A 16,123-nucleotide genomic window follows, 5' to 3' on the forward strand; every position below is an offset into this window, starting at 1 on the left:
CTTATCATATGTATGATTGAATTTCCTTCAATTTGTCCAGAGTGTACAAATAAAAATCCTCACTTTTAAATTAAATTTTAACATCCTCATTAGTAAGTTCTGTGCTAATTAACTTACAGCTTGTCAGTTATCATCAAAACTACATGTGAAAGACATTGTGAGCAGATTATGGATCTCTGAATTAGCATCAAAGGCTTTTTAAAAATGAACTCATTATACTAAAAGAAATATTATAGAGTAAACATTAAGTGCATTAAGATAGTGTCGAGAACCTACACAGATATTCTGTGTTATTTCAGATGTTGTGAAGATGAATACCTTTTTCACTAAGGGAATTCAGCTGTTGTCCTCAATTACGATTTCAGAGTTAATCATTATAAAGAGGATTAACTTTGAGATAGCCATCTGATTTATTTTTACTGTTATGAATAACTTCAGGAGATACTTTTATAAGTTTCAAAAACTTACAAAAGAAAAAATGGAAATAGCACATGCACTTATATGGCCTCAAAAACACAAAGAGAAGTAATCAGATTATAAAAATTAATAGCAGTACAACTAATTACTTGAAAACTGACAATCAAGCTTTTTTAAACTTGAAAATTACTACCATACCTTAAAACTCCTATTTTCCTAAGTGTACACTTTAAAAAAACATTACTATAGGGACCAGCAGTTGGTGTAATGGCTATGTTGCTGGACTCCCATGTAGTCGACTGCGGTTCGAGTCCAGGCCCCAGCGGCTTAAACTCATGCCAGACACGTGTGCGTGCGTGTCCAAGATCCCAAGAAGAGAATGGAGGAGAAGGAACTGCAGCATGGCCCTTCCCTCCGGTGTTGATTTCTCGCTTTCTGTCTCTGTCTTTCTGGCAAGTGTGCTCGCCCTATGGCAAAAACCTCTTAAAAAAAAAAAACCCAAAACAACAACAAAAAAACATTACTACAAATTATATCCTAAATGAAGTGGTAGTGGATTAGTTCAGCCTCCCGTCCATGTTGTTTTACTAATAAGAACAGCTTTATAAACTAAAAGTCATTAATATAACATGATCACTACATTACTGCCTAACTATGTTCGTTGACTCCTGGTAATAATTAAGTCCACAAGTGACAAAGTGTACAAATGACTACAACCATGATATCATTACAAAATTAATACAGCTTTGTAACTATCTCCTATATGAAGGAACATTACTGGCACCTCAGAAATGCTTCTCAAGCTCCTTTATTGTGTCAACCACTCTGCAAAGGTAGAATTCCAACTTTTAACAGCATAAATTTTGTGGTTTTTAAATTTTATATAAATGAAATCATATACATTTTATGTCTGGCTTCTGTCACTAAACATATTTGTGCAATTAACAATGGATAAATTCATTTTTAAAAGGAAGAAGACAGGGCCAGTCAATGGCATGTTTGTTAAAGTGGCTGGATCCTACATGGCCAAATGCAGTTTGAGTCTGGGACCTGGTGGCTTAAAAAACATGCTGGACACATGTGCATGTGTGCCCAAAATCTCAAAAGGAAGAAGAAATGGAAGAGAAGGAATTGCACTGTGATCATTCCCAGGCAGAGGATGCTTTCTAATTTTCCCACTCTGTCTCACTCCAGCAAGCACACACACCCTCTGGCAAAATAAATAAATAAACAATTAAAAATGAAAAGGCACATGAGAAAATGTGATAGTCCAGCAAAATTTCTACTTTTACAACCTTAACTCATCCTCCTAACAGCAACATTTATGAAAAATATCTCCATCAAATTCTCATTAAAATTCCTTAACTCAAGTATGGCTTTCAATACATAACACTTTTTAAAGGCTGTAGACAGGGAAAAAAAAAAACTGTATATTTTAAAGTATTATAGACATTTCCCCAGGATATATTACCAAAGAAGGAAAAAACTTATTTTGAACCATTTCAAGCTTCGAAACTTAAAGAACCAATGGGGGAAAAAACAAACAAGACACAACAACATACAGGATACTTTAGAATACACAGATACAGACACACACACACACACACACACTCTCACACAATCTAGGCCAAAGTCGATTCCCAGCTGTGTTCAGTTTATCTGTTCCCCCCGTGTTGTTTCTGATAACTTTACACAGACTCCAGATGCTGTGAATATGTATGAGCGATGTGGGGAGCAGAGGGAAAGAAAATCTGGCAGGTCAAATTAGTGTTTGACATCAAAATTAGATGTCTCAGCAAACAGGAAAAAATATTTAACAAATTAAAACATTTAAGATAAGATAACCAGATTTAATAAAAACACTAACATTTGGAAATGAAATATATTGATAAATGTTCTAAGTCACACTACTTTTTAAAGTCTGGTTATCTATCACCCATATTCATGTGATGCCTGTTAACTGTAATACATTTCTTATCCCTTTTTTTAAAGTTTACTTATTTCTCCATGAGAGAAGGAGCCAGAGACAAAGAGAGAGAGGCACTCCCAAAAGGATCTTCTGGTTGTGATCCTGCCCGGAGCCTCAGCCATCCTAGATCACTGGTACATAAGCATACTGAGAGCACCCAAGGAAATCTCAAGAATTACACCTTCTCACGTTGCCCCAGCATGGCAGCACACTGTGTTACTACTGTGCCACTGCAGCTGGCCAAAAGCAAAACATTTTCATAGCATTTCCCTATTGTACCCTGAAAGAACAGCTAAAACTAAAATACATCTGAAACCTTACCTGGTTAGCAATTGTAACTCTTAAGGTGTCAAGCTTCAATTCGTTGAATATAACAAACTTCTTCTTAACTCAAGCTCTTGTTAATTCTGGCAGATATAATCTGTTCCAAGTATGCTTTCTTTTCTAAAAAAAAAAAAAAAAAAAAAAAGTAAATTATTTTGAGAATTTACTAGAAAAATTTATACCAAAATCTCTAAAAGAGACAAAACTCCTAAAAACAAAATAGAAATCAACATAGATTTTATTTTGCAATCCAGAGGGTTTTTGTTTGTTTTTATATCTATTATGCCATGAATTCACAGGGAATAGGTTCCAGAAGCTCAGGCTTTTTTCCACTGGCTCTAACAAAGTGTGCTTCTCTGGGTGGAGCAGGATAGCACTTCAGTTGAACCCAGGTATCTTTGGCTTCCTTCATTTCTGGTCACTTTCCTTCACAAGTTTTATGAAGCTATCTGCTCTCGGAATGCTCACTATGCTTAATAAGCACATTAATTCTCTTGGCGAGAATCCTGCCCTTAACTTGTTTACAACAATGCCAATAGCATGTTGGGTAACACTAGACTCTTGCAGTTTTGTCATGGTAACATCTGTGGGTGATTCCTTTTTTAAACAGTACTCAATCTATTGATATCTACAATATCACCTTTTTTAGAGATTCACATGAGTGTGGCCAAAGGAATGACTCCATGTTTTCTAAAAGGCCTAGAGAACACATATGAGGTAGCTCTCTTCTTTCCCTTTGTGTTTATCACGTTGGTAAATTACTGGGAGATAGTGGTTCCAGCTAAAGGAAGTTAGTGTAGATTTTGAATCATCATTTTCAGAGATAATGGAATGATTTCCATCAAGAAAGTTATAGAGCATGGTGATTAATCCTGTATCCACAATTTATACACGTTTCTTTTCTGAGCACTGACTTTGAGGATTGACATTTTATGACTCAGTTTTATTTATTTATTTATTTCTGGAGAGATTTCTGCTACAGGGCATGTGAGCTCGCTGGAGAGACAGAGATACAAAGCAAGAAATCACTCTCCCCCCAGGGGAAAATGGCCTTTAATTCACCTTTTTGTGTTCTTCATTTGCCCATTTGTGAACTCTATCAGAATTTTGAGAATTCAAAATTTCACTCCTACCCATAATAGCAATGGGTGGAAAACTTAGAAAAGCTTCGTAATAATTAAAGAACCACAGGGTAAATGCAAACAGATAACAGCATTCTAATTTATTTTATTTTTAAGGTATTATTTATTTGTTCATCTATTATTATTTTTCAATTTGACCAGAGAGAGAGAGAGAGAAAGGGAAAGTGAGAAAGCAAGCCACCAGGCCCGGGACTCAAACCACGTCAGCTACGGGAGTACAACGCCCTTAACCACCATGCCACCTGCCGGCCCCCAGCATTCTAGTTTCTAATGACAATAACAGTGATGGTACAAGTACTTTGATATAACTGACATTCAAAACAGGATCATTATTGTTATAGGGGGCTGTCTTGTATATTTTACGATACTTAGAAGCAACACTGACCGCTATCCAATAGAAATCAGTAACACCTACCCAGTTGTAGTAATAAAAAATGTCTTTTCTGGTTACCAGGTGGCATAGTGGTTAAGGTGCTGGACACCCACATGGTCAACCACTGTCCAAGGCTCAGACCCAGTGGCTTGAACCTCATGCCAGGCATGAGTTCCCAAAATTCTGAGAAGAAAATGGAGAAGGGATTGCAGCCTGGCCATGGGACAGGAAGGAAGTAATTCTCACTTTCTATCTCTCTCTCTCTTTCTGGTGAGCACAAACTCCTTGTAGCAAAAATCTCTCTGAAAAAAATTCATGGGAAATATATATTATGAAATATATTTTCAACATTTTTTGCACCAAAATAAACATATACTTTAATTCCATTTTCCAGGAACTTTTTTGAAGCACCCACATATATACCCAAAGAACTGAAAACAGGTATTCAAAAACAGTACATGTACATGCATGTTCATAGTCACAACAGTCAAGAGGTGGAAACAGGGGCCATCAGATGGTCTGATGGTTAAGATGCTGGACACCCACATCACTGACAGGAGTCTGAGTGCCAAACCCAGTGGCATGAAAATCCCGTAGGTGTGTACCCAAAATCCTGAGAAGAAAATGGAAGAGAAGGGATTGTGGCATGGCCGTCTCCTCAGGGGGTGATTTCTCACTCTCTCTCTCTTTGAATGGATAAACAAATTCAGCTATGTACATACAATGGATTATTAGTCACCTATAAAAAGAATGAACAATTTGGCTGAACTTCAAAACATTGTAATGTGAAAGAAGCCATGCATGGGGACTAGCAGGTGGTGTGTAGTGGCTAAGGTGCTGGACACTCCCACATGGCCAACCATGGTTTGAGTCCTGGACCTGGTGGCTTGCTTTCTCACTCTCTCACTCTCTCTTTCTCTCTCTGTGTCTCTCTCTGGTCAAATTAAAATAAATGAATGAATATGCTTTGTAATGATGGAAATTTTCTGGAACTGGACTGAAATAGTGATTACAACACTGCTACACTGAACTGTTCACTTCTTAAAAATATTTAATTTTGCTATTATTATTATTATTTAATTTAACCAGAGAGAGAGAGAGGGAGAGAAAAAGGGAAAGTGAGAAAGTAAGCTGCCAAGACTCAAACCATGGTCTGCCATGTGGGATCCAGCACCTTAACCACCATGCTACCTGCCAATACCAAACTGTTCACTTTTAAATGATTAATTTTATGTGAATTTCCCTTCAATAATATTAAAAAAAAAAAAAAAACAGGTCTTCTCATGTCACAATCCCCCTGCCTCAGCTGCCCAGCTGGGACTACTAAACAGGGTCTACCTATGTTTCTCAGGCCAGGGTAGAGCTCACTACCCACCTACCGCAGCCTCCTCAAGTCACTGCAATTATAGTCCACAAACCTGGCCTTTAGGTTGGACAAAAAAATCAAACTCAGGCCTTCCATGTGTCCTACCTGTGGAGCACCAAGACTTAGAAGAATGCTCCACCACTGCTGGACCAATTAAAAAAAATTTTTTTTTTGCTATACGGTACATGTGCTTGCCAGAGACAGAGAGAAAATTAGAAATTATCCCCCAGAGGAATAGCCACACCACAATCCATTCTCTCAGAATTTGGGGACACATGCACAAATGCCTGGAGTGATTTTCAAGCTGCAGGGTCCAGAACTCAAATTGCAGAGTCAGTCATTTAGGATCCAGCACCTTAACCTCCCTAGTACATTAACCTCCATGTCACCTGCTGCCACAGGGTGCTGATTATTTTTAATAAAAATTATGAGTGTATGATATTTCTAACAATATTCCTAAGACCCCACTTCCACTACCACAACCAGGTCTAGGTTCCTGGGGTCTCTTCCCTGGACTATTGCAAAGCCCCCTTCCTGGTCCAGTCACACTTGCTCTGTCCCCTCCAACCCACTGGCTACTCGAAGCCAGACAATCCCTCGGAAATGCAAATCTGTCATGCCCACTGTTTCCATTGCTGACACAAAGCAACACCGATAATGTGGCCCTTAAGGCCTGTGTGGTCTGACTACCCATGTCTCCCCTTCTCCTCCCCAGGTCTCAGCAACGCCTACCTCTTTGTCCCCTACATCTTTTTTTCAGTTCTTTGTGTTCACCATACTCCCTCCTACTGCAGGACTCATGAAGGCTATTCCCGCTGTCTGTAACACTCTTCCCTTCTCCCCTTATCTCCTTCACTTTTACTCACCCTTCGGATTTCAGATCCAGTGTCCCTCCTCTGGGCAGCCCCTCCTGTCCTGCTGCAGCACGACGCCCCTCTCATTCCTTGCCCCTGTCACTGTCACATTTATCTGCGTGATTATATGAATGCTTTCAGCCTCCTGCACGGAACATAAACTCCTCTGGGGTGCAGACCATGTCTGCTTTGGCTGTTCTCTGTAACCCCAGTACCTGGCATTTACTATTGGGTCATAGGAAAAGTCGTGATACATTTTTTCGTTTTTTTAAAAAGAATTATTTATTTAATTTTATTTATTCATTCATTTATTTTAATTTGACCAGACAGAGAAAAGGAGAGAGAGAGAAAGTGAGAAAGTAAGCCACCAGGTCCGGGACTCAAACCACGTGGTTAACCAGCTCCTTAACCACCGTGCCACCTGCTGGTCCCCAGTCATGATACATTTTTGTATAGAAAAACACATCACAACTTTTCCAACGACACAATAGATGCTCAGTAAGTATTTCTGAATGAATGAACACAAAAAATATTTTGAACGACAGTATAAAATATTATCGGCACTTTTGAAGAAAAGGTGGCTGAATTCTCTTTAAGGAAGACTATATATCCTATGTCTCAGACTAGCTTGTAGAGATGCACTATGAGATGCAGGACATGGAGGTCAGCTGTTGGTACAGTGGTTAAGGTGTTGGAATCCCACATGGTTGACTGTGGTTTGAGTCCTGGACCTGGAGGCTTGCTCTCGCACTTTCTCTCTCTCTGTGTTTCTTTCTCTGGGTCAAAACAAAAAATAATAAAAATAGATAAAATTTAAAAATTAAAACAGGATGCAGGGCAGGGTTGAGTAGGTGGCATGTGGCCCCTATGGCAGATTTTCCCCCAAAAGAAGACTAGAAAGCCAGTACCTGGGACCGGCAGGTGGCATGGGGGCTAAGGTGCTGGACACTCCCACATGGCCAACCATGGTTTGAGTCCTGGACCTGGTGGCTTGCTTTCTCACTCTCTCACTCTCTCTTTCTCTCTCTGTGTCTCTCTCTGGTCAAATTAAAATAAATGAATGAATATGCTTTGTAATGATGGAAATTTTCTGGAACTGGACTGAAATAGTGATTACAACACTGCTACACTGAACTGTTCACTTCTTAAAAATATTTAATTTTGCTATTATTATTATTATTTAATTTAACCAGAGAGAGAGAGAGGGAGAGAAAAAGGGAAAGTGAGAAAGTAAGCTGCCAAGACTCAAACCATGGTCTGCCATGTGGGATCCAGCACCTTAACCACCATGCTACCTGCCAATACCAAACTGTTCACTTTTAAATGATTAATTTTATGTGAATTTCCCTTCAATAATATTAAAAAAAAAAAAAAACAGGTCTTCTCATGTCACAATCCCCCTGCCTCAGCTGCCCAGCTGGGACTACTAAACAGGGTCTACCTATGTTTCTCAGGCCAGGGTAGAGCTCACTACCCACCTACCGCAGCCTCCTCAAGTCACTGCAATTATAGTCCACAAACCTGGCCTTTAGGTTGGACAAAAAAATCAAACTCAGGCCTTCCATGTGTCCTACCTGTGGAGCACCAAGACTTAGAAGAATGCTCCACCACTGCTGGACCAATTAAAAAAAATTTTTTTTTTGCTATACGGTACATGTGCTTGCCAGAGACAGAGAGAAAATTAGAAATTATCCCCCAGAGGAATAGCCACACCACAATCCATTCTCTCAGAATTTGGGGACACATGCACAAATGCCTGGAGTGATTTTCAAGCTGCAGGGTCCAGAACTCAAATTGCAGAGTCAGTCATTTAGGATCCAGCACCTTAACCTCCCTAGTACATTAACCTCCATGTCACCTGCTGCCACAGGGTGCTGATTATTTTTAATAAAAATTATGAGTGTATGATATTTCTAACAATATTCCTAAGACCAAAAAAGAAATGACATCTTATCCAGATTTTCACTCATCACACACAATTTTTCAAGAAGCACCTGTCTTACTAGACATATGATATATTCCTTGATCTTTTATGATGCTGATACAGTTCACATATAGACAAACACACACACAAAAAGGTAAATTAAAGGAAATAAGATAATGGATGAATTAAAAAAAAAGTGAATTATTAGTGTTTATAAATCTAAAAATAAAATGTTCTGCAATTATGAAGCCAAGATAATAGCCATCCTCTCTTCACCAAAATTATGAACTGTAGCTATCCTCTCTTCACCAAAGTTATGAACTGTTGTTGTTTGAAAAGCATTGCAATTGGGAAGATGAAAAGTTATTGAGATAGATGGTAGTCATACTTAAAATAATGTGAATGTACTTAGTATTTAGTATCACTGAACTGTATACCAAAAATGGTTAAAATGCAACTTTCTGTGATGAACATTTTAACACAGAGATATACACACACAAATTGGCAAATATAAGAAAAACCAGAAATAATAAACCAAGGCCTAGCTGTGCATGGGTTGAGGGGTATTCATGAAATGTGTATTATCAAAAAACTATGCACAGATTTCAAATTATTTTTTTGCACCAAAATGAACTTGTACGTTTTTTTTTTTAAGAGAGACTTTTGCCACAGGGTGTGTGCACTCACTGGAGAGACAGAGATAGAGAAACAAAAAGTGAGAAATCACTCCCCAGGGGGCATGGCCATGCCCCAATAAGCAATACCTTCTCCATTTTTCTCGAGATTTTGGGCACACACTCACACTGTACTTTTTTTTTTTTTAATGTGGTTTGGCCATAAGGAGGCATGTGAGCCTGCCAGAGAGGGAAAGTGAGAAATCACTCCTCGCAGGAAATGGCCATGCCATAATCCCTTCTCCTCCAGTCTTCTGGCATTGTGGGATCGTACATACATATAGCCGACATGATTTTTAAGCAACCAGGTCTGAGGCTCCCACCACGGCCAGCCATGTGGGAATCCAGTACCTTAACCACTATGTCACCTGCTGGTCCCTGAACTTGGACTTTAATCTCATTTTCCAAGAAGTTTCTAAAGCCTTCCCTCACCCAGTCGCCAGAACTGATCTTTTATAAGACAGAGATGTTCCAGATTCACGAACAATGGTTGATGAGCAGTTAATTACATTCAAACAATAGTGCCTATATCAGGTATATACTTTTTTTTTTTAATGTTTCTTTTTTTCCCCAGATTTGCTAGAGGGTTCACGGACTTGCCCAAGAGAGACAGAGACAGAGACAGAGAGAAAGCATCCCCCAGAAGGGATGGCCGTGCAGTGGCCAAGCAGTGTGATTTTTAAAAGTTTTTATCTTAGGGCATGTGTGCTCACCAGAAAGAGACAGTGCCAGTGAGAAAGTGAGAAATCACCCCCCCAGGGGGAATGGCATGCTCAACTCCTTTTCCACTCTCCTTCTGGGATCCTGGGTACACATGCACCCGCACCCAGTATGAGTTTCAAGTCACTGGGTCCAGGGCTTAACCAGTCAGCCATGCGGGAGTGCAGCGACATAACAGCTACGCCATCTGCTGGCCCCAGCAGAGTGATTTTCAAGTCGCCAGGTCCACAGACTCCTACAGCAGTCAGCCATGTTGGAGTCCAGTGTTCCAATTAGTGTGCCACCTGCTAACCTCAGATATATACTTTCTATACCAAATAATAATAATAATAATAAAATAAAAAATCTATATTTGCTGTGTTTAGGCTTTATTAAAATTTCTAGTATAACTATTCTTCACTAGCCCTCTATTTTTATACCCATAATTATCTATAAAATAACTGAAAGGTGTAAAAAACTAAAAAAGATCCACTGGACCCAGACAATAAATGATGATGACTAATTTTCGTAATTTATAAGGGTTAAGTGCTATGATTGCAGTCAAGGTGCCAAGATTAAATACTGGTCCTAACACTTACTACATCTATGTCTTTGGGTCAATAACCTCTCCCAGCTTCAGTTTCCTTATCTGCAAGATGAAGATAATGATAACATCCATCTCAGAGCTGTTTAGAAAATTATAGAAGACAAAAGACATTTTTAAAAAATGGAACACAGGACTAGCAGGTGGCATGATGGTATAGGCATTGTACTCCCACTGTGGCCGACTGCAATTAAGAGTTTGGGACCTGTCGGCTTATTTTCTTACTGTTCCGCTCTGTTTCTCTCTCTGGTGAGCACAAGTGCCCTGTAGCAAACTTTAAAATACTACTACTGAGGCCAGCAGATGGCATAATGGTTATGTCGCTGGACTCCCACGTAGTCAACCATGGTTCAAGTCCCGGACCCTGTGGCTTAAAACTCATGCCAAGGGACCAGCAGTTAGCGTAATGGCTATGTTGCTGGACTCCCACGTAGTTGACCGCGGTTTGCATCCCGGACCCGGTGGCTTAAAACTCACACCGGGCACGTGTGCATGCATGACAACGATCTCGAGAGGAGATTGGAGGAGAAGGGATTGCAGCGTGGCCATCCCCCCTGGGGGGGTTGTGATTTCTCACTTTCTGTCTGTCTCTCTCTGTCTGGTGAGCGCACGCGCCCTACAGCAAAAACCCCTTAAAAAAAAAAAACAAAAACTCATGCCAAGCACATGCACGTGCATGCCCAAGATCCCAAGAGGAGAATAAAGGAGAAGTGACTGAGGTGTGGCCATCTCCCCTGGGGGGTGGATTGGCCATCTTCCCTGGGGAGTGGTTTCTTGCTTTCTCTTTGTCTCTCTCCTAGAGGGCTGCTGCTACTAGCTGCTGTCATCAGCACCACTTTCCTATAAGCATAGCCACAGAGACAAATCCTTCTTCCTCACAGTTTGCCACTTAGTGGGATTCAGAACACTGGGAGTATTTCACAGTACTAAATTAATCACATTAGAAACAGATTTCTATTTTACAGAACTCAGCAAAGAGATTCACAAAGGTAAAGGGAACATAAAAGAGAACATTTTGAGTTCTTAGAAATAAAGGCAATAGAAAAGTCTATGGATCTAAATAAAATGTTTTCACCTATCAAAAAAAAAGGACCCAAAAGATCATTCCTGATAATAACTTTTAAAACATTATCAGATGATATGAATGAAGTGTTAACTATACCTAACATAATGCCATACATACAGTAATGTTTAGAATTCTAATTGGTAAAAATATTATAGTACAAAATAGGTGTCAGTACTTTAAAGGTTAATGATTTTCCACTTTTTCTTTCTCTTTTAATTTCTGATTGTTGTTAGAGCATGTTCATGTTAGATTTTAAATAAATCAATTCTCAGGCATTTAAAAGAATGTACAGAACCATGGCTAACCCTAAAAAGCCAATCCTTCAAAATTATATTAATCTGGATTTGAAATGTGATAGGTTTTTTTCAGTTTTTCACATTTTTCATCAGGGACACCAGTGTCCCAATAATTCATAAAATTCAAACAAAATCATGAAGTCCTTAGCAGTTTAGGCTGTCATTCTGTTTTCTAGTTCATTGCTTACTTTTCACCCCCCAATCCATTCAGAAATTAAATACTACATCTTAGATTGATGCTAAGTTGAAAAAAAATACTCCATATTTGTGATCTATTTGCATTACTATTGTTCTACTCTGATTTGTTTAAAGCAATTGGAAACTTCTTTTACTTTCTTAAAGACTTTTTTCAGTGGAACTAGAAAGAGATCACTAAAATAAATAAGATTTTGAAAGTGAGAGTTTTTCTCCAGAAGTAAATGAATTATCTTAAAAACCTACTGTGGCGTCTCCTAATTACAGCATTAAAGTTAAACATTTATTAAGTACTACTTTGTGTACTAAAGAAACTTAATGGCTTACACTAATAGAATTTATCATCTGGGAATGAGCAGGTAGACATGACATAAACCCATTAAAAATATATAAAGTGGGGACCAGCAGATGGCATAATGGTTGTTACTAGACTCCCATGGAGTCAACCACGGTTCAAGTCCCAGACTCAGAGCCTCAAAACTCACACTGGGTACATGTGTGTGCATGCCCAAAATACCAAGAGGAGAATGGAGGAGAAGGGACTGTGGTGTGGCCACCCCCCGGGGGTGATTTCTCACTTTTTGTCTCTCTGAGGAACAGATGCACCCTACACCAAAATTCTCTCTTTCTCTCTCTCAAAAAAAAAAAACAACGTATACAAACATATATATATATGTGTGTATGTATAGATAGATATATGTAGGTAGGTAGGTAGATAGATAAAGTGCAAGGACAGTAGTTGGGAGTGGGAAAGGCTACAGCCGTGGACCTAGACTTAAATTATGGGCTTTGGGGACCAACAGGTGGCATGGTGGCTAAGTCATCACAGTTCAAGTCCTGGACCTGGCAGTCTGATTTCTCACTTTTCCCTTCTCTCTCTGTGTATGTCTCTCTCTGGTCAAATTGAAATAAATGAAAAAAAATCAATAAAATAAAAGAAAAAATAATTCTCTGCTTTACCACAAACTCACTCAATGATCTGGCAGAGTTACCTTCTTCTAGACACTAGATCTCATCTATGAAATGAGGCTACCTTGCAAATTTATCATGAGAATACCTCCAAAACATTAGATATAATGGCAAGAATATCTTAGGTACCCAATACATCCAATACTATCATTTCACAAATAGGGATACTAAAGTACCACAAAGCAGAATATGAAATGTCAAATGATTCCAACAAATGTCAAGTGTCAATAAGTATAGCAGAGTATATGAAAAGTGAGCAAGAAATCACATAAGTATTCAGGCAAGTTTTTCACAGATGGACACTGAATTATAAAATGAAGACTGCTATAAAACTGAAAACAAAAACTAAAGCACATTGCTTCTCATTACTAGTTTTTCAAACAAATTATTCTTAACCTAGCTACTAAGCACATGGTTTTTATGACAAATATAAAAACAGAATGACCCCATGTCAGAGAAGTTAAAATCCAGTTTTCCGATTAAAACAGCAATATACAAGGGAACTTCAAAAAGTTCATAAAAAGTTAAAGTACAGATTTATATTGGCTCAAAAAATTTTCTAAGTGCATTGATTTTTCATAATACTTTTTCACAAAACTCTGCAAGAGTTTTTGAAGAACTCTTAAATTATAATTTAACAAGCACCTTTAGGGGGAAAAATACTATCCAAGCCCAAGAAGAGGCTTCAGTGCAAGAACAAGGCTTCAAAACTTTCTTCTCTTGGCAAGATTTATTTTTGTTCTAGGACAAATACAAGAAAACATTAGCTAAACACCCCTTAACTACAGTTAATTCTGAGCAACGATGTAGCTTAATCTCTATAAATGTGCAAAAACCAATGTAATTTGTTGGAAACATGTATAATTTAAACTCCCAATGAGCCAGTTGGTAGCCTCACACGATAAGGCCACCATTATGTTAACCAACTCCACTAAAACTATTTTCAGCTTTTTGTTATTTCAATATTATCAGTGCCTTCCTTATAGCTTTACTAAAACATTAAGTCAGAAGCACTAAAGATGTATTTGTCATCAGTGGAAAAAATCACTTTCAAGATACTATATTTCTACGCTCATTTTTAAAGCCTCTCCATGCCTTTCCCATGTAACCCTTAACCAACTGCTGACCCCCTTTTAAGTTCAAGAATCTTTAATTCTGTTTCTACACACTCAGACTTTTTAGAAAAGTTTACACTTCTTTTGACAGATACAGAGCTAAGTTCCCAGAAAAATTAAGTTGCAAGAAGTAACACATACTAGCAGATTTCTACTTCACTGAAAAGAGCAAATGTAATCAAGTCACCAACTACTCAATTAGAACAATACTGAAAACAAGTTAATGAGCATAGCAGTTATAACCACACTGCTTTCGACGAGATTCAAAAGGAAAAACCAGTCTACCTCCGGGAATTTTTGTCTTTTTCGAAAGAATTTGAAAACCTGACTGAGAAAAAGGGTGGAAGCCTACAGGAAAGGAATTGTATAAAGCAAACTTACACTCAATGGGAAAAGTTCGTTTTATCCTCTCTCCCTTGCTTCCCCTGCCTGCTTTTAAGTTTTTCAACACAGGAACAAATACCGAGAGCACAAATAGGCCATTAGCAAGGGTTCACCCTGCATATGAAAGAGAAACTCCCAAAACCTGACGAATTTAGCCAAGGAGAAAAGGATGAAGACCACATCCAGACTTGGCCCTGACAGAGACACCGGGGAGGCGGCGAAGAGGAGTGAGAAGGGCCTGGGCTCCTCCCTCGGGGCCCGGGCCTACAGTGGCAACTCAGCTGGGCAACGTGACTCAGGAAAGCACCGGGCTGGCAGCGGCCTAGCGCGCCTGCCTGCCGGGACCTCCCGGGCCTGCCTTCCCGGTCCTACCTTTAGGCGGACGAGGGCGGAAGGCTGTGGTGGGACCCCAGACTTGACGCAGTGTTGACGCGGCGACTGCGGCGGCGGCAGCAGCTCAGACTCTGCTCCGCTCTGGCTCCGCGAACCGGCGATGAATCAGCCCGATTCCATTCAAAAGAGTCGCCCGGGCCTCTGCCGAGAAGCACTTCCGGGTTCACTGCTCTACTGTGGCTTCCGTTCCCCGACGGCCAATTGGAGACGACTCGGGAGTCGGGCGGGCGTCGGGGGCCAGTGCAGCTCACGGACGGCGCTGGCCACAGGCTGTGTGGGCGCAGTGGCGGGAGGACGAGGAAGTTAGCGTCCGGTGGATCCGCCCAGGGACATCCTCCTTTTTCTCTCCACCTCCACGCTCCGGGTCGCCGCCAAGATCTGGGACGCCGGCACATCAAGCTGAGGAGGTGACGGGCTAGGAAATGGAACTGTTAGTGTTGCGGAGCCGAGAACCCCTTTCGTTTCTGTGTTCACTGTCGTTGTGGTCCTCAAGACCAAAAAGTTGACTTGAGTTGGACTTGGTCATCTGACAAGCAAAACAGAAAGAGGCGGTGTGATTAGAGAGGAAGGGGTATGCGGTTTTTGACGTGGTCCACTTTATACCTTTTTTACTGTTTTGCCAGGATTGGATTTCAAGGAGGAAGAACTAATGTTTTCCAAGTGTTCAAACCACCTATTTTAAACTCAGTATAGTTTACAGGTTTTAAGAACTCGTTTACTATCATTTCTTGGTATAATTATCAACAACCACGCTTTGCCCATTATCTGCTCAGCTAGGTTTTCAAAAAGTAAAACGATCCAAGAAGTGACTATTAACAAGTTTATATTACACTGCAGGTCTAAGAACAGTTTCTGTTTAGAGCAACATGTTTACCAAGTTCTCACTTTTTCGAAAATGTTACAAATAATAGGCATATCTAAAGCATCCGAAGTCAACGATTGTTTATCTATTAGATAGAAGATGAGAAGCAATTACAGCGTCTGTATCCAGAGCTGTGATTCAAGTGGCACAATTGCATAGAATTCTTCTCGGATATTCACATCTCTATCTAAAAGCACATAGTTTTGTGTGTTTTTTTTTTTTTTTCATAGGTAATATCAGTTCTACCTGGATACACATCTTTATGCTTCTCCCCAAACCTGTGCCTCCTCTCTTTATGTTTTCTGGTGAATAACCCCATTCTCCAACTAAGTTTACTATTTAGAAAACTAAGAGTAGAACTTGCCTTTAAGTCATCTCTCCCCATTGGTCTCCTAATTAATAACTCCAGAAACTACTGTCTAATCTCCATGATAGCTTTTCTAATCTTGACCCTCTCCTTTCTCTATTCTTTGACTTCAGCTATAACTCAGACTTTC

General features: G+C 39.6%; 1 protein-coding gene across 2 annotated transcripts in view; it reads right to left on the reverse strand.

The window, feature by feature from the left end:
* Nucleotides 1-14,911, reverse strand: part of PSMD14 (proteasome 26S subunit, non-ATPase 14) — a 126,131-nt gene extending 111,220 nt beyond the window's left edge. Inside the window, exons 1-2 of one of the 2 annotated variants that reach the window (XM_006160272.3) lie at nt 14,744-14,911; nt 2,708-2,830 (exon numbers count right to left, since the gene is read on the reverse strand). The gene's annotated coding sequence lies outside the window, so the exon portion shown is untranslated. Of the gene's footprint in view, nt 1-2,707; nt 2,831-14,368; nt 14,565-14,743 lie in introns of those variants that run through there. The other variant, XM_027776497.1, reaches the window with a different exon arrangement.
* Between the last annotated feature and the right edge of the window lie 1,212 nt (nt 14,912-16,123).

Source organism: Tupaia chinensis, unplaced genomic scaffold (genome assembly GCF_000334495.1).
Source record: "Tupaia chinensis unplaced genomic scaffold, TupChi_1.0 Scaffold000674_2, whole genome shotgun sequence".
Lineage (NCBI taxonomy): Eukaryota > Metazoa > Chordata > Mammalia > Scandentia > Tupaiidae > Tupaia > Tupaia belangeri.